The sequence below is a fragment of the Chamaea fasciata genome, unplaced genomic scaffold (genome assembly GCF_029207755.1).
Source record: "Chamaea fasciata isolate MVZ Bird 193981 ecotype frontalis unplaced genomic scaffold, bChaFas1.0.hap1 SCAF_15, whole genome shotgun sequence".
Lineage (NCBI taxonomy): Eukaryota > Metazoa > Chordata > Aves > Passeriformes > Sylviidae > Chamaea > Chamaea fasciata.
In genome coordinates, this window is record NW_027094100.1 from 114,077 (window position 1) to 132,247 (window position 18,171).

The following is an 18,171-nucleotide window of genomic DNA, read 5'->3' on the forward strand; positions in this document are numbered from 1 at the left end:
GATTCTGTCTGTGTCAGAATGCAGCAATATAAAGCTTTTAAAAATGTGGGAAAGGCCTGGGGTTTTGCTCTTAATGTTTTGTTTTGTTTTGTTTTAATCCTCAAAAGCCAAAAAGAACATGAGGGAACTTCTTGGAAATTTTATTCTGTGAGAATAGAATGAAAATGACAAATACCAGCTCTTAAAAAATTACAGGGGAGAAAGCAGGAAGAAGCAGCAGTAGGATGGGGAGAAGTGTACACACACACAGACGAGTGAGAGTGTGCGTGTGTGTGTGTGTGTGTGTGTGTGTGTGTGTGTGTGAGTGTGTGTGAGAAAAAGTATTTCTGAGATATTTTTCTGACAACTCTTGTTCTTCTACATTAGATCTAGTGATTTTTTTTTCACTAATAGAAGATTTTAGGCCATCTAACTGAACTATTTTATTTCAAATTACTATTTTCACATTCACTTTCTTTATTTCACATTGTTTACTTCTTAACTGACACACTAATTTTATCGGAATTTCCATACACTAAGCAATGATATGAGTTTTGAATTGGCAGTTTGGCTGAAATTCATGGGAAAATGAATATCAAGGAGAAAAAGAAGTGAAGTGCTCAAATTTTGTCTTTGCTTTTTTAAAGCTTCCATGTAACAACACAATTCCTGCATTTCTGGCACAGTAAAATGATTCCTCTCCAAGTTCAAAAGAGAGAAACTCACTGAAGCAGATGTGATATCTTTCTTGGATTCTAACCTCTGGACTTTCAAGTGATTTTTTTCTTTGGGGAAAAAATGAATCCAATTCCTGTTGCTCGTGAGGGAAGGACAAGGCTGAGATTCTGTAATTCTACATGCTGAACATGTCTGGATTAGTTATATTGTCTTCCAGCAACTGAATATTGCCAGCTTGTAGAAGCAGCTTTCAAGGCTGTAGCAGAGAGGTGCATTCTGCACATCATGATAAACACTTGCTCCCTTCCTGCCTTTGTGTTTTATACTACTGTCTCCAAGTTTTCTATTCACACACTACCCATCACGGGGGATAGCAGAGATTCGCAAAAATACTTTTTATATTTTAGGGTACTTGGTTTTTAGGTTAATGTTGAATAGCAAAGTAGCCCCCATTCAGCGGGAAAAGAAAAAGAAAGTGTATACATATATCTCAGTGCCATTCTACTGAAAGCATGTCTTCAGTTCCTGTCAGCCACAGTGTCCGTGAGTTTTCCTTCTCCACAGGAAGGCTTCCCTGGAAGATGTGTACAAGCCGGAGCACCCAGCTGCCTCTTGCGCTGTGCTGTCCTTCAGCCCTCCCCGCTTCACCTCCCTGGAGGTTACCTGCATTTCAAACCTCTCCCAGTTCAGTCATTCCACTTGGAAACTGCCTTTGCCTTCGGGTTATACTTGCACACTGCCAAAAGCATGCCAGGCTCATTCCTGCGCTTTGGGATGGTCTTTTGCTTACAGCATCACCAGGCTAGAAAAAGTTACGTTATCTCACTGGGAAGATTCACAAATACTCATCAGGCAACAGCCCTGGCAGACCTTCTGATTCAAAGCCTTTCAAGCACAAGAATGGGATACTTCCCAGTGATTTTGGATGCTGTCTATATTCTTCTGCATTGATTGCGCTTCAATGACCCCCCACAAAATTTGTTTGAATTTTAAAACCCCGCTGTGTTAAGAGAATCTTCCCCCACAAAACCGGGGGACAGACAGTAGAAAAGGTTTGACTGCAGCAATTTGCATTAAGTGTCCTTTGCAGGCTTTGACTATTTCCACCCACCCCTGAAAGAGCCTGGGAGATGGGCATTAACGGCCAATCATTACGCCAATGGCTTTTTGAGATAACAATCAGGCTTGCCTAGTATCAATGAGACCTGTTAAAATTAAGTCTTTGCCTTGCAGAGTCACTTTGTGTTGTCATGTGGGATGCTGAGATGTGATACAGCACGTCCTCTTCCCCTAAGCAGGTTTAATCCCATTTTCTCATAATCTCAAAATTCTGTTTGTCCCTGCCATGGCATCCTGGTTATCAAACCAGCTGTGCTAATTAGAGATGTCTTCCTCTCTGTCTTGCGTATTCCCACACCCCGGCATTCATTTCTGCCTTTGGCGGGACTGACCTGAGACAGCAAGTGCAGGAAGTGTCCAACTGAATGATCACCCTGAAGGCAAGGTCCAGGGGAAAAAGGAGGAGAGTAGGGGGAGACAACCACAAGTCTCCTTCCAGTTCCCCAGGTGGAAGGCAGAGGGTAACTGGCTGAGTTCAAAGGCAAACACTGTCCTTACCTGAGGCAACGGTTTCACCTGCAGATCTACTGTTTTCTCTGCCCATCTGTGTTTGCAGTTGCAGATGTTTCAGAGTGATTTTATACTGTTATTTGGGAATCTTTGATCCCATTTATCTGAGTTCAGTAACACTTGATGGAACGTGCCTGACCTCAGACAGGTTCATGTGAAACCTGTTTTGCTCTTATCTGCCCAAGACTACGGAGGCATAGTCTGATATATGTGATACCCCGTTGTTTTTCTGGGTGTGAAGAGGGACAAGGTGAGGAATAAAAGTGGGTTCAGATTCTAACATGAAGACCAAGTTGGTCAAAGTTCAGTGTAACCTCTGAAAAGAGGGGCCAGACTTTGGAAATTCAAATCTGGATGCATTCCAACTTCAGCTGGAACAGGAGGAGAGGAATAGTTTTAACACAATTAGTTTGGTTCCATCATCTTTCACTTACTCACTCATGGGGTTTTGTCTTTTTTTTTTTTTTTTTTTTTTTTTTTTTTTTTTTTTTTTTTTTTCCAGGAGAAAGATCAGTGTGAACATGCATAGCAGGATGTAAACAGTTGGATATTCATGTTTACCCGCTGTATACCGCAGCACAGCCCCAGGAAGAAAAGATGCTTTCATTCCCCATTTCCAGAGTTGGTTCTAAGCTCTCTTTCCTGAGGACAGCTCTTACAGGAACTGGGAAATGAGTGTCCTGATTTATCCCTTTGAGTCCCTCATACCTTAAAAGAAGCACCAAATGACATTTGAAGGTAGTTTAGCAGGTAGTAATGACAATTTGTTGGAACTTCTCACCGGTTCACTTTTCTGTATCACAAAAGATTACAGGGAACAACTTGAACTCTCTCAAAGTAACTTCAAGCTGTTTCCCCACTTTGCAGTGAAGGTTTTAAGCCAAGCCTACACACTTCAAACTCAAGACCCGCTGGAGTCGGAACGCTGCGGGGATGAGGCAAGGAGGTGCCACCGGTGTGAGGAAAGAGAGAAGGTCCTTTTGCAGCCTGGAAGAGTCAGTGCTGTTTGCCCACTGAAATCCCTCACCCAGAGATCCTGCCAGGCGTAGGTCCCAGCTGGGTCCCCTCAGAGACCCGTGAGCCGAGGTGTAAGGGCTGCAGCGGCAGACTTGGCAGGGTCGGGCACGAGGGCCGAGGGCGCCTGGAGCAGGCAAGGCAGGGAAGTTGGGCTGCGGGGGACGGGGAGTGATGGGGAGCACCTGGCACCTGCCTCGGGAAAAACACATGCGGGGAAACGCGGTCACGAGTCGCGGTGTGTGCAAGTCCGTGACAGTCCTCCAACCATTGCCAGGCGAGAACGATGGGGGGAGACGGTGAGATGGAGCCTCTAGAGCAGAGGGAGGCGCGAACTGCTCGGAGAGGGGTGGGGAGAGCCGGGGAGGGCGGGCGAGGTGCAGCCGGCTCTGAGTCAGCCCGGCCGCGCGATGTGCGCGGAGGGCAGCGCCCGGCACGGCGCCGCCTGGAGCCCGCGTCCCTTCCCGTCCCCTCCCCGCCGCCCCCGCGTCCCGAGCGCCCGCGCCCGCCGGACCCGCTCCCGCCGCGGCCGCTGGCAGGGCTGCTCCGCCCTCGCCCTCCCTCTGCCCCTTCTCCTCCTCCGCCCGCGCGGGGCAAGGGCAGCCCCGAGGGCGCCAGCCGGGACCGGCCGTACCGTGTGAGGCGGCGGGGCTGCCGCCCGCCCCGAGCCGCCCTCTCCCGCACCATGAGAGACGGGGATGCGGGGCAGCGCCCACGCCGCGCACAGGCAGAGCCCGGGCGGCTCCTCCGCCTCCTGTCCTGCGCGGTCCTTGTGTGCGGGGCGGAGGTCGCGGCGCTCGCCGACTTCTCAGGTACGGGGCGGGCACCGAGTGACGGGCTCCCGGGTGCGGGGGGCTGCGGGGCTCCGAGGGGCCGGGCGGAGGCGGACGCGGCGCGGGCAGGGTCTGGCGGGGGCTGTCAGCCCCCCGCAATGCCCCGGGGGGACCCGCCACATCCAGGGCAGGGGCCGCGGGCTCCCGGCCGGAGCGCTCCGTGTTCGTTCCCCCTCTGCGGGGCCGTGTCCCGGGCCTGCACCCCGGGAAGCGCGGCTCCAATGCGCCGCGAAGGCAGGAAGGAGGAGAGGGTTGGGGGCTTCCAGAGGGGCCGGGTGGGAAGGGACACGAGGAGCCGAGCGGTCGCTGCGCGGTGGGAACGCTGGGCGTGGATCGGCCAGGCCCTGACCAAAAGTGCGTGGAAGTCCCTTGAAAGGTTCCCACTTTCTCCTGGAGACTTGGAGTCGGGCCCTGAGGGAGCGGACAAGTGCTGCACTTCTCTCTGCTGGGAGGGAAGCCTCGTAGCACCGGGATGAGGGGAGTCCCTGCCCAGGGAGCTGAGGCACCAGCTGTCGCCCAGAAATCACAGACGTGATCCCTAGGAAGGTGCTGCATCACTGCAAAGTGAAGTGACTGCAGGAACTGGGAAAGTATCCTTGTTTCCAACAGGATGAGAAGAAATCTCTATTCTTTGTTTATGAAAACTGCACTCTTGAACCTTTTCTAGCGCTCCAGGACATCCCACTGCTGTTAGAAAGTTATTTAGAGAGCTGTTTCTATGTGTCACAGGGAGCACAGCATATTCCTGGCAGCTGGAAGCTTAAGGAACTGCCTCTAGGGCAGAAAGCAAACCTTACCCGTATTGAACAGAGCAGAACTTCCCAAAAGTCAGTCGAGTGCACTGGAACAAAGTTAATATACAATTAACAACCAAAATGTGTTGTTCTGCATTTTAATATTGTTTGTGTTGATACAGTTCAAAATGCTGGTCATGGTTCTGTAGAAAATATTTCCTCAGTAAGAGAAAAATACAGTTTGTAATTTTTAAAATTCTGTCCAGTTCCAGAAGCATGAAAATTTCCAAGCAAGCAGCCACGAAATATAAAGACCAGAATTATGTGCTTGGATAAGCTACATTTCTCATCTTAAATTCCCTTCACATGTAAAAGGTTTTTAAATGCTTGCTGTCTCATTCTTTGGTTTTCTTACTTAACTGCTGGTTTGGGATGTTAGTTTTGGAATCACACGGTGGTTCTCCACAATAACATAAAACAAATGTTCAAATTGTCCCTTTCAACTAGCCACTGAGTTAAAAAATATCCCTTTATGTAGGAAAGTTCCTCTCACAAAAGTCTGTTCATTTTTCAGATGATGTTATTTAGATAAGGTTATCCGAGATTAATTTCAGAAGAACAGCTGTCTTCAGTATTCCTTGTGCACTGAGCTTTCCAAATAGGTAGAATGACCAGAGAAAAAAGTTCTCACACCTGAGATCAGTATTAAACATGATATGCAGAGGTATCAGTAAATAAGACATAGAGAAGGACAGCAGATTCCAGAATTCCTACCAGACTGGGAAGTTCCCAGGCCAGAACAAAATCTGCTCACATTTTAAGTTGGAGATCTAATCCAGAATGACAGAAAAGACCAAAATGTTACCATAACCTTTTTAAACAATGCATCCAGAGCATAGGGAGAAGTGTTCAGCTGCTTCAAAACCAGGCGCTGTGGACCAGGAGCTGCCAGAGGTGAGACAGAGCCCTGCACTGCCATCCCCGGGCTGTTTAGCACTGTTAAAGAATTACAAGCTCCGTAACAGCGGCTTCGAGAGGAGTTTGTGGAGTTGCTGATTTTCCTTATTTGCTCTCTCCCTCGGCAGGAACAGCAACTCAATTTTCCTGAACTCTGCTGAGTACACATGGCCGCAAACCTGGCCTGTTTAAAGCGCCTTGCAGCTGCCAAGTGCAGTGAGGCCTCCACCCCAACAGCCTAAACCCTCTTCCTCTCTCCCCCTCTCCCCACCATTCTGACAACTTTCCAGAGCTCCTTCCTAGACTGCTGCAGGCTTCCAACACCTGCCCGTGTAATCTCTGTTGTTCCCTTAATGCAAGTGTTAAATTGTGCCAGCGTTTCCACCCTGGCCAGAGCCCACTTGTTTATCACCAGACCCCAGTGTTTGCTTGTAACAACCCAAAGATGCTCCCTCATGGGATCTGTTTGATGTACTGCAAAGGGGAGCAGGGAAGAGCGTATAGTGAAAAGTTATTATTACTATTTATAAGTTTGACTTGTATTTCTGGTCTATATCCTTTCTACTACCTAGAGCTGCAGGTTCTTGCCCTCATCTGTCTAGCTTTTAACTAGGAGTGAAAAAAAAACCTTGGTGTGTTTGTTTGTTTGTTTTAAGAGAGACATTTGTTCACTGTGCTGTAACATTTTGTGCATTGGTATTTTCTAGGGAAGAAAAATGTTCTGAAGTTCTGAATGACCAGCAGCAGTTCAAAATTCAACTCTGTGAGAACAACTCAATTGAGTTTCTCTTATTGGAAGTAATGTTGACACAATAAAATCTGCATAATCTATATTTCTCTAGCAGCTTGAAGCAACAAACAAATTTAAAGGTTGGACTTGATGATCTTGCAGGTCTTTTTCAACCTTAATGATTCTTTGAATCTATATTTATTAGTTCCACTGGTTACTGAACGCTGAGGTGCACTCTGAGGTCTGCAGTCCTCTGTGTGAATAATTTTTCAAAGTGGAATCCAAGCAGTCATGCCCAAATTTAAACTGAAAGCTGAAGGTTTGGAAGAAGAGAGATTTAGTCCACGGTTCTTTCCTTAGACCTTGATGAATGTGAGTGATTCTACAACTACAGAATTTTTTTCCCCTCATGCCTGTTCTTCAAAACACACCTCTTACCTAAAATATTTCTTTATTTTCTCCGTGACCACTAGTAGCTTCCACATTTTGGATCAGGTTCCATTCCAGGGGCTGCTGTGAGTTTTGCTGGTTCTCCAGTCTGAGGATACTCTGGGCTCCCAGGACACTGTCAGAAGAGACATTTTTCAGGACATCAGGGCCTCATGACAGCCATTTCTTCACAACTCTCCTGTGTTCGAGGACTGGTTCCCAAAACAGGCGAAACAAGGAGCTGGCCAAACCAGCCAACTCCTTTCCAGTATTTCACACTGTAGGTGTGCTGGTGCTATAGAAAGCCCAGGTGCTGAGGGACAGCTGGCTTGGCTGGGGATGGAAGCACTTTGTGGGTGCCTTCCCAACAGCAAGGATCACTGCCCCTCATCTCCTCATCCCCTTGCTTCTCCAGTGGGAAAGGCCTTAGCTCTCCATCCCATCCCCACTCCTTCTCTCACCTTTTCCCTGTCATGAGAATTCTCTGTGCCTTAATTTCCCACAGCTGACGAAGCGAACTGACCCCTTGTCCAAATGGGAACAAACTCCTCTCTGGCAACACTGAGGAACACCCACTCACCCCCTTTTTAATGCTCCTTCCCTCTTCTTATGTTCTCCTTGCTGCTCTGAGCTCAGGCTTGACCTCGCCTCCTTGGCTCACTCACCAGTCAGTCTCCCTTTCTTTACCTGAGTCCCAGCCACGTTTTCTGGGCAGCTTTCAAGAAATGTGGCTGTAACTGAAGATCAAAAATGAAGTAATTGTGATTGCATAACTGGGGTGAGGAATGACTTTCTGGATGTGAACAGAAAGCAGCCGCTGCTTAGGGGTCGAACCTTTTTATCTCTGTCCACTGGTGTCAAGTTTTCTGTCTTTTCTTGCAAATCAGTTCAGGCAGAACTGAGCATCACTTTTAACTCCACAGACTTGGTCTCCTGACCCAACCACAGAAACAAGTGGGTCTAATGAAAAAGCAAACCAGTTCACCCAAGAAATATATTCTGCTCCTGTGACCTTTCTGCATTAAAAGTTTCCATTAAGTTGTCCTCGCCTTTCGCCCTCCCATTGGCCCCGAGCTGCGGGCGGGCGGGCGGCAGCGCCGGCCCCGAGCTCACGGCCCGGGGGACAGCTGCGCTACCGCTCTCTGCCCACACGGTGGCAGCATTGCCGCACAGATCAGGCGGGACGGGCGGGAGGGACAGCTGCACTACCGCTCTTTGCCCACAGGGTGGCAGCATTGCCGCACAGATCAGGCGGGACGGGCGGGAGGGACAGCTGCGCTACTGCTCTCTGCCCACACGGTGGCAGCATTGCCGCACAGATCAGGCGGGCCGGGCGGGGGGGACAGCTGCGCTACCGCTCTCTGCCCACAGGGTGGCAGCACTGCCGCGCGGAGGCGCGGAGCGGAGCCATAAACGAACGTGCCCAGAAATGCCCTGGCGAACAGCCTCCGGAATAAATGGCCCAAAAGACCCCCGAGCACACCTGCGAGAGCCCTGCCAGCAACCAGACCGAAACAAAAAAGCCTTTCGTTCAGGCTCTATTTCAGTATTTTTTATATTTCTGATTCTGATATTTACATTAATCATTACAGGGTATCTTTTATATTATGTACATTATACATAATGTGTTATGTATATCATTATATATATTGTATATATTATATATAATAATATATATAATTATATGTATAATTTCTGAGCAGCTCCTTTCCATGCTGCTCTTCCCAGCACCATTCCCTGGGTGCCACACCCACAGACACCAAAAGAAGGAAGATCAAAAATCAATTCACATGTTGCTAGTCTGAGGGAGAATGGGGGAGGTCTAAAAATCTGTATTTATTTTAGAACACTAGAGCAATTTCTTCATGACCTTGACTATCAGTGAAGGGCAGTAAAAACTGATAAACACCTTTATTACTACCTGCAAAAACATGAAGTTTTAAGTTTAGTAAAGATCAAGTTTTGCTGCAAAAACTGAAGAGGTGGGATGTTGTTGTTAGTGCTTTAACTTTCTGACATTAGAGGGTATTTGTACAATAAATTCATTACTGAAGCAGCTAACTTGAAAATAAGATTTTTTACAATAAAGTTGACCAAAAAAGAGAGTCTCAAAAATAAAATATAAGCCACACAACTGTTTAAGAAAAAAATAAGTTGTCTTTGGTGTGTATAACCTGCCAGCCCTCAGGTTTTCAGTCCTTACCATTTATTTTTACCAAGGTGATGATTAAAACCTTGTCAAAAGCTCAAAACAAAACAAAAAAAAAATCCAGGACAAGCCAGGTGTTTTCCCAAGTACCCCCAGTGTGGAGCTGTGTCAGCCACAAGTGTTTGCTCCCTCAGCCCAGCCCGGAGCAGGCTCCAGCTGCTGCCCAGGGGGGTTACCAAGGGACTCACTTGTTTGAAGCTGTAAACGCAGGTGGCCTGCACTGGAGTGCCAATAAATGTGAAATGTGTGACTCTCACATTGAATAGCGATCGATCTTCTCAGGGGAGCCCCTCACCCAGGATGGGGGGCTCTGCCACGGATTTCATCCCTCTGCATCTGAAACAAAGTCAGGACAACAGTCAGAGTGCTGCAGGATACCTTGACAGCTCCACACATGTGGCAATCTAGGAATACCCTCTACAGTCTAACTACACCCCACATCACAAATTTCAAGCCCCCAGGACTATTACCCTCGTACCCCTACACCCAGACTGAGCATCAAGGCAGAGCAGCTCCGGGCCAAACACACACCAACACCCGTGACACAGCACAGGACAAACGAGGGGACACAACAGGGACAGAAAACTCTGGGCAAGAAGAATGACCCTGAGGGTCCAGAGAACTCGGAATGAGATGACCGAGGTGAGACGGAAGGTGAGCTGGCCAGGCTCAGAGAACCCTGCAGGAACAAGATGCCATCGGGATGACTTATCCCAAGAACCGTGAAAATGGATGCCCAAGAGTCCTGTGGCAATCCTCTACCTATCTTCCCCTTCGTACAAGTCCTAATCCACCATAATGGATCTATATGCCACCAAAGAATGCAATGTTGAATAAAAAACACATATAAATACCACCAGTTATCAAATAGCACTGCCACTATCTATACATAAATATATATATATAATTAAAATATATTAATTTGGGCATTAAGCTGACGATACAAAATAAAATAGAAAATGTCCTAAAATGGTATCATAAGATATCGTCTATCATCCTCCCCCATATACTCGCTCAACTATATTATCTAGCACAAACAAACAGAAATCGAATTTTTTCCTTTTTTAAATTAACTTCTCATTTATTAGCGGAAACGAAAAATTTTGCCCAAACCGTTTCTTCTTCTTGTAAAACTACAGAACTTTACTCCACGGCAAAAAACCAAACTAGCACCAAAACCCACACGCCGCGGCCCGAAAAGACCCACCCCCACTGCAATTCCCCCTGCCCCTGCCGCTGGATTGACACAGCAATGAAGTAACGTGGGCCCGAGGGTCTCACGGTAGAGTGCAATCAATCCATCGATCAATCAGTCCATTGATTGAGCGCTGTTTCTAGAAGGCGCCCACGTTATTATTTAAAGCCGTGGCTCGGTTAAAGAGCAATACCAACAAAGCCCACGGACGAAAAGCCTGCGGGGTCGGGGCTGGGTTTTTTCCTCTCTCCTCCTTTCTGTGACTTTTGCGAGCACACTCTGAAGCTGAGAAGCCACAAGCGTCCCCCAGCGCCCCTTGCCGGGACTGGCTCCCGGGCTGGCGCCGATCCGCGGTGCGGGGGCACCGGGGAGGCCCCGCGAGCCCCGGGAGCGGCCGCACTCGCGCCCGGGGGCGGTTCCGCGCTCCCGGCACCGGACGGAGCACGGCTCCCGGCGGGAAGGCCGCTCCTCCGGCCGCTGCTCGGGCAGCCAGGGCGGCCCCGCGCCGGGAGACCCGCCCGCCCCGGGGCACCGGGCCGAGGGCGCCGCGGCGGCACCCCAGCCCCGCGCCCGCGGCGGCCAGAGCGGCCGGGACGGGCAGAGAGCTCCGGGCCGCGGCTCCCGGCCGGCCGCCCGCCCGGCACGGCTCACTGCCCTCGGCCCCGCACGGCTCGCACCGGCGCCGCTCTGTCAGTCCCCGGCGGCAGCGCAGCCGCGACATTCCCGGTTCACCTCAGCGATTCCCCAGGGAATGAATGCCGGGAGCGCTCCCGCGCAAGGCATTCGGTGCCGGGGCGCGGGCAGAAGCGCCTTCAAATGCAGCGAGACACAGCCCGATTTAAACCCTTCAAATGCTGGGAAAGCTGCAGTTTCCTTCAATTTAACCCCTGAAACTGAGGCAAGAGCGGGGGTTTACCTCAATCTAAACCAATACAATGGCAAGTAAGTAAGTTCTCCCCGTCAATTTAATCCCCTTAAACAGCAGAAAAACAGAGGTTTCCCTCAAATCTCTCAAGTGATGGGAAAAGGGGGATTTTTATCACAATTAAAAATCCTTTAAAAGGAGGGACAACAAGGCTTCCTCCTCAATTTAAACCGTAGAATGATGAAAATGGCGGGGGGTGTTACCCTCAATTCAAACCCATAAAATAGCCTATTTTCCCCCTTCCATTTAAAACGGAACTCTGAAGTCATTCCGACCTCAGTGCTGTTCAGTCCTGGGAGAAAGCACTTCCCACCACTCTTGGAATTTTCTTCCCTGTCCCTTCCAGCTTTGGAAGGCTTCTGGGGGAGTTGTGATTATCGGTGCGCTTCAGATGCTGCACATGCGTAAAGCATTCCCTCGGGAACGTGGAGCTTCCCTCATGCCTTTCAGTTCTTTATCCCAAATACTCTCCCCAACTATCCACAATCTAGGAAAAAAAAAAAAACACAAAACAAAAAACAACAACAACAACAAAAAAAACACCCCAAACACCCCCCCCCCAAAAAAAAAAAAAACCAACAAAAACCCCCCACCATAGGGATAAGAAGGAAGACCAATTAATTCTGACATAAGGAGTGTTGATTATCCCAACAGACTTCCAGGTGAAAAAACATTTCTGCCACTCTAAAAAATCCGCTTGATATTGTCTCAATTCAATAACTGTTATTTAAATTTTGTATTAAGAATCATAAGGACACAATGCTTGGAATTCTCAAAAACAGCTCAGCTTGACTATTTCAAGGAATTTCACACCCAGGGAACTGAGTAGTCCCAGATTTAAACACCACATTTGATATAAATCCGATCGAAATATTGTTTGGCTGCTAAGCTTTTCCAAAAGCTGTGGAGTCAAGCTTTTCCATGTCACATCTGGTGTTACCCTTGGGAAAACCCAGATGGGAAGGCTTTGGTTTAAAGAGGCTGCACTTGCAGCCAGAATTACAGACAGAATTCCTTTGGGATTGGGCATTTCCTGCACTTTCAAATACATTAAAAGAATGAAGTTCAGAGTGCTGAGCCTCAATTATTCCCAGTCTCCTCACATCTCTTTCCTCAGCTCCACATGGATTTGTGCCTCCTCTGAAGCTCTGGAAAGAAATTTGGGAATCCCCTTCAGTTTCTCTGTTTTCCAGCTTTTCCTCTGAGGTGTCCCAAAAGGCAAATCAAGAAAAAAAAAAAAAAAAACAACAAAAAAAACCCCCAAACAAACAAACAAACAAAAACAAACCAAAAAACCCCCAAAAAACCCCAAAAAACCCAAACATAATGGCACAAAATCCCAGCCCCTCCCAAGATACAGCTTCTCACACCAAACCTTGGGAGAATCCATGGTGGTTCCAACACTGCTCCAATCCCACCCTGAGCTAAGCTTTGGGGTGCTCTGCCTAATCCACATCTGAGCTTGGATGGTCCAAAGCCTGTAGGAAGAGAGGAGGCAAATGAAGGGGAGAGGGGAAAAAATGGAGTTTTGGGTTTTTCCTCTGGCACAAGATTGAAGGGCAGGATGGAGAGGTTTCATAGAAAAGAAGTCCCAAAGGCTGCTTAATTCCCAGCAATTAGTGCTGCTGAGGTTGAATCCAAGAGGACAAATCCACTGTGATCAAACAGGAGTGGCTGACAGGATGGGTTATAACATATATATAATATAGCCTTCTTTCTTCTCCGCGGCCCTGCCAGAAATTCTTCATGTCCGGATGTACTCCCAGTCTCCCTGCTGGGGAGGATGGACTTGGATATCCCAGGTTACTGGTGAGGCTCAAACAATAAAGTTATGCAATGATCGAAGTGTTCCTTCCCAAGGAAATGACATATTCTCTGAAACTGAGATAACCTATCCCATGGCTTTCTCCAGTGAGAGTCACAGTCGGATAGGGTCTCCCATAAAGGATTCCATATGGGCATATTTTTTGCTTGGAGCTTGACTGAATTCCTCAGCAATGCCAGGGAATGTGGCCATAGGAGGTTTTTGACAGATTTGGCTCATTTGCCTTTTTTGGCCCTGTTTCCTTCTCTCAACCTTCCCACTGAATTGTGGTCTCCAAGGTATATGTAAATCCCCTTTGATCCCTGTTCTTTTGGACAATTTTTGCACAACTCCTGTACAAACTGAGGTGCCCTATTAGGATGCTTTTCCCTACCACTCGCCAGAAGTTTTATCTGCCAGTCCAAGCCCTACATTAGTTGGGCTCTTTCCACATTTCTGAGCTTCACAAGGCAGGAGATTGACTTGGCTTGGGAACTGAACACTCCCATCTGATAGCACCTCCATGTTTGACAGCTGACATGTTTTTTGCTGCAGGGGCTAACAATATTGTGGGAGCAAACAGTAAAGCTGCTGATGCATTTCAATGTGAATAACACAAAAAATAAAAGCCAAAGGCGCACAGGGGATGGACATTCAAAGTTTGAATGTTAAACTTTGAATACTGAACACAATACATTGTCATAACAGAGAACTGTTACGACCAAAACGGGATCTTGATAATTACTAGGTTTAAAAGCTCATTGCTCAAAAGTCAGATGGAAGACTTGGAAATATTGCAAAACAATAGAACACATAGATGGAGGGGGGGGGGGAAGTCACATTACAATTAATCCACACTGCTCCCACTGCTCCCCCAACTTGAATATGGTGTGTAATGCAGACCTCTACCTCTCTGAAATGAGGTAACAGTATGACAAAAGGTACGAAAAGATATGCATGTATGAAATAAGATACAGATCAGCTGCTATACAAAACAGACTTTGCTTCTTCAACCAGAAAGCAAATTGGGAAAAGCATGACAAAGTTCAGCAGTTATCAGGGAAATGGTATTATTCATAATTTTCTATAACAGAAGTCTTAAGAGGTATCAAATGACATAAGGAAGTACCAGGTTTAAACACACATCTCTCTCTTTCTTTATACAGCACCTGGACCTTGTAAAATCCACTTTTCCATCAGATATTGTGAATGCTAAAACTTAGTATAGGTTACAAAATCACTTGGACAAGGATAGATGAAATGTGCAAAGACATGACCTCTGGCTCATGAAATTTATCAGCCACAGGTTACAATCACTAGAAAAATATTCCAGGGCTGTCTTGGACAATGGACCAGAGACTGAACTCCTTTTGACTACGATAACTCCTTTAACAAACACCACCAATGCTTCCTTGCTTATTAACTACTGTATTTTAATGTATGCATGCTTTTTAAAAAAGATCATCATGTCTTCATTTCATGACCCTAGAGATCTGTGGCAGATTACAACCACAGTTAAAACACCTCAGGTGGCTTGTTTTGTACACAAAAGACCTCCTCCTTAGGAAAAAACGTGAGATGGATGGATACCTTCTGCTGTTAAATTCAATGCCTCACAGATGTGTTCCAGTTCATTTGAATGCATCTGGAGCTTTGTATAATTCTCAAGCTTATTTCCACAAACAGAACCTAAGAATCATGTCTGAGAGCTTTAACCACAAGGATCTTCAGAACAAAATTATGCTGCTGTACATTTCCTTCAACTTTGTGTCCTGTTTCCATCTCCAGTTCGCTGGCTAATTAGGAAGAAACCTTTTAGACAGCATTCTAAGAACCACTGTTGACATTTTGTTCAAAGAAATTAGTAGTAAGATTCACTCAGTCGAGCCTGTCCCTTCATTTCCTTATGTTCCAGAGTCCTTTCAAGTATTCCAAAGAAAAATATAGTCAAAAGAACTAAAAACAGTAAAAGCGAACTCATTCACTCCATAGCTTAATCACACTTCTTTAACTAATGTTTAGATTTTACTGAAGTGTGCTTAAAAGTATTTCAAGGGTTCCCCAAGTCTACTATGACTAGAATTCCTGTGAATGCAGGCAAACCTGGACACGTAGTTCCAGTTCACACACTAAGCTTACAGAATGTCGCATGTCGGAATGCACCAGGCAGTTCAGTGACTCACTACGTAGCTGGGCACATTCTGGTAGATAACCTGAGAGCTACACACACTGGTGCAGTCACACAAGTGCAACAATTAGGATAAACAGATTTTAGATATTCATTATACAAAGTGTTTTCATGAGCTTCTAAAGCCATCCCCAACGAACCTTGTCAGATTGAAAAACAGCCACTGACATAAAAAGTAATGCTCAGTCTTTATGCTCATAGAAAGTAAAACTCAGCTAAAATTTCAACTGCATCTAACCAAAGGGAGGAAGCATTCTGTGCCTTTTTTCTCCCCATCTCTCCAACTCTGATGTTTGCACATCTCTTACTGATCAACAGTTGTACTGCTACAGGAGAAACCTGTTATCACAGTAGCTGGGATAACATTAGTCATGTCACGTTACTCAGGTCAACCCAACAGAGAACACGAACAGCAGACCTTCCAACTGGCAACATTTGCTGGTAGTACCATTGTGTAACATCATTTGTGTGTGGAGATATAAAAACGGGGTATGAAAAGCTCACAAAAGAAAAAGACACACCTACATGCTTGTTAAAAAAAAGTCTCAAAAAGCATACTTTGAAAATGCTTTTTGTATTTATGGAAGTGAAATATACACATTGAAAATACTTCTGCGTAATGGTAATTTTTCTTATGACAGCGCCAAAAAATTATCCCAAATTGAAGCCTGGAAAGTACGAGAGATTATGTATATGCATCAGCCTCAGCTGTTTAGAAGAGAGAGTTTCATTCAAGACCATAAATCATTAGGCTAGCAGTCAAGGCTGATCTTTGATTACAGCAGAAAAGCTTAAATATTTTTAAAGTCCTTGTTCTTTAGCTACATCTCACATTTCATCCTAGAGCCTTTGTGCACTTTAAAACATGCAATCTCTTTTCTCGGTTTTACTAGTACTTATTAGGGCTACAGGAAGCTAATGTACACAGGTGAAAACGTGAGATGTTTAGCTCAACAATCACAGCACCAAGTCCTTTTCATAAACATATTATCTACACTAAAAACTCTTGAGGATTCTAAAGTCTACTGGGCCACAAACAGAAAAAAAAAATTGAAATAAACAGCCACTTATACCAAAAAGTCACCCCTAGTTAATACCTTGGTTTAGAATGGTCAAAGGTCAAAGTCACTCTTCATGAGCCAGCCTTCAGCCACTGCGCTCAGCTTTAGTCGTGAGCACGTATTTGGCAGCAGCCCTTCTAAGGACATCTGCCGCAGCTCAGATCACCTTCAGTCTGCCAGCTACCAGTTTAGAGTCTACGAAGTTATTTTTCTTGGGGCTACCTGAGGTCTTAGATGTACAAAACCCGGACATGTACGAGTGAAAGCCCGAAAGGAAAGAAAGGCCCATGTCCACATACCTCTTCACTAAGAAGTCCCTGCCTACAGCTCTCGCTCCTCTTCTCCGTGTTGTCTCATCTCTCCAGTCAGGGCCCATGAGCTACTTGGTAAGAGCAGTTCGCAGTCACAACAGAAGCATCTGTAACAGTTAGTTGCATTTTACCAGCTTTACAGAAAGCCTCCAGTGGCATTTCTAGAAAAGGACACAATGCAACAGGCTACATGGCGTACCACACCAGATACTGGGCTCCGAGTATGCCCAAACTTATTTTTAGCTCCTTGTTTCTAAGGGGAAAGAAAACCGAACAGTTATTTTTCTCTAGTGGAATTAAAGCACAAAACAGCCACCTAGTCAAGGACTACTATCTTCACTTCCGCACGTGAACAGTCGCTTACAGAAAGGATCCGCAGAGCAAAAGCCTGGCTGGACAAGGTCACTGGCCTCTGCAGGACGCCTCAGGTTAGACCGCATCCTACCTATTTCGGCGGCGTGTATGAAGAGCAACTCAGTCCCTGATAACGAAAACGAACAGTAACCAGCAGTGAGGACGCGCTGATGGTCGGCCTGTGCTCCAGCGGCCTTTGGGAGCCCCACGGAGAGCCTCGGCCCACTGCGAAGCGGGGCCCCGCCACCCGGAGCCGCGGGACCCCCGGCGAGGGCCTCCCGAGGGGCGGGAGGGGGACAGGCGGGGAGCAGCGGGAGGGAGGGCGCGCTGCAGCAGCCCAGCAGCTGCGCGGCGCAGCGCCGGAACGCCTGAGCAGGAAATGCCTTTTTTGGGTCGCGGAAGTGCCATAAAAGGCTTGGAGGAAATGCCAAATATGGTCCGCGGGGTTCCGGGCGTCGCGGGGGCGGGGCTTCTGTTGAGCCGGGACCGCCCCCAGCGCGCTCCCGGCCCTGGCGCGGCGCCGCGAGCTCTGGGGCCGGGCGGGGGCGTCTCCTCAGAGCCGGGCCGGGCGGCCGTTCCTGTCGCTAGTGGTCAGATTTGAACTGGGCTTTCAATCACAAGCAGCCGAGGTTTACTTCCGAGCAAATGGATCTTCTGCGCGTGAGCGTAAAGGCGAGTGGCATTTGCTTCATTCCCCGGCGCTGCACTTCCTACAGGAGGGAGGGTTTTCCTGGCCAAACAGCACCTGCTGTTACCTTGGGAACAGTCTCCTTGAAACCGACTCATCCTACTAATTGGACTAGAAGCAAACTTTTTAAGAATCAGAAATCTTGTCTTCAGGCCAACAGCAAACGAAAGATCTTCCAGAAAATGTATGGGCAATGCTTTCTCATAAAGCATTTTTTTTTTCCCCCTGAAATCTGATTTTGTTTTATGGGACAAAGGCCATGAAAACAGTGGACGCAGAAGACCCCACGTATTTATTTCCTTCATATTACGCTAGCAAGAGTGCACTGGCCTTCATTCCTGTATAGTCAAGCACTACTGCCTGACTTGGACCACTTTTCACAAAATGCACCAAAGAGAACCTGTCTTACTTTTGCCTCTTTAGGCATGGAAATTACCATCACTGGTCATTTCA

The 18,171-nt window shown here is 47.2% G+C and overlaps 1 long non-coding RNA gene across 5 annotated transcripts; it reads right to left on the reverse strand.

Moving 5' to 3' along the window:
• Nucleotides 1-5,009: 5,009 nt before the first annotated feature.
• Nucleotides 5,010-17,318, reverse strand: LOC136297250 (uncharacterized). Of its 5 annotated transcripts, XR_010723115.1 has the most exons (8): nucleotides 17,122-17,318; nucleotides 16,665-16,783; nucleotides 12,688-12,790; nucleotides 12,416-12,460; nucleotides 11,588-11,799; nucleotides 9,450-9,528; nucleotides 6,993-7,119; nucleotides 5,010-6,867 (listed from the first exon to the last, which is right to left on the reverse strand). It is a non-coding gene; the product is annotated as an uncharacterized lncRNA (long non-coding RNA). The 5 variants fall into 5 exon arrangements; XR_010723112.1 differs by lacking the exon at nucleotides 12,416-12,460; XR_010723114.1 differs by lacking the exon at nucleotides 12,416-12,460 and having other exon boundaries at nucleotides 9,381-9,528.
• Nucleotides 17,319-18,171: the final 853 nt, after the last annotated feature.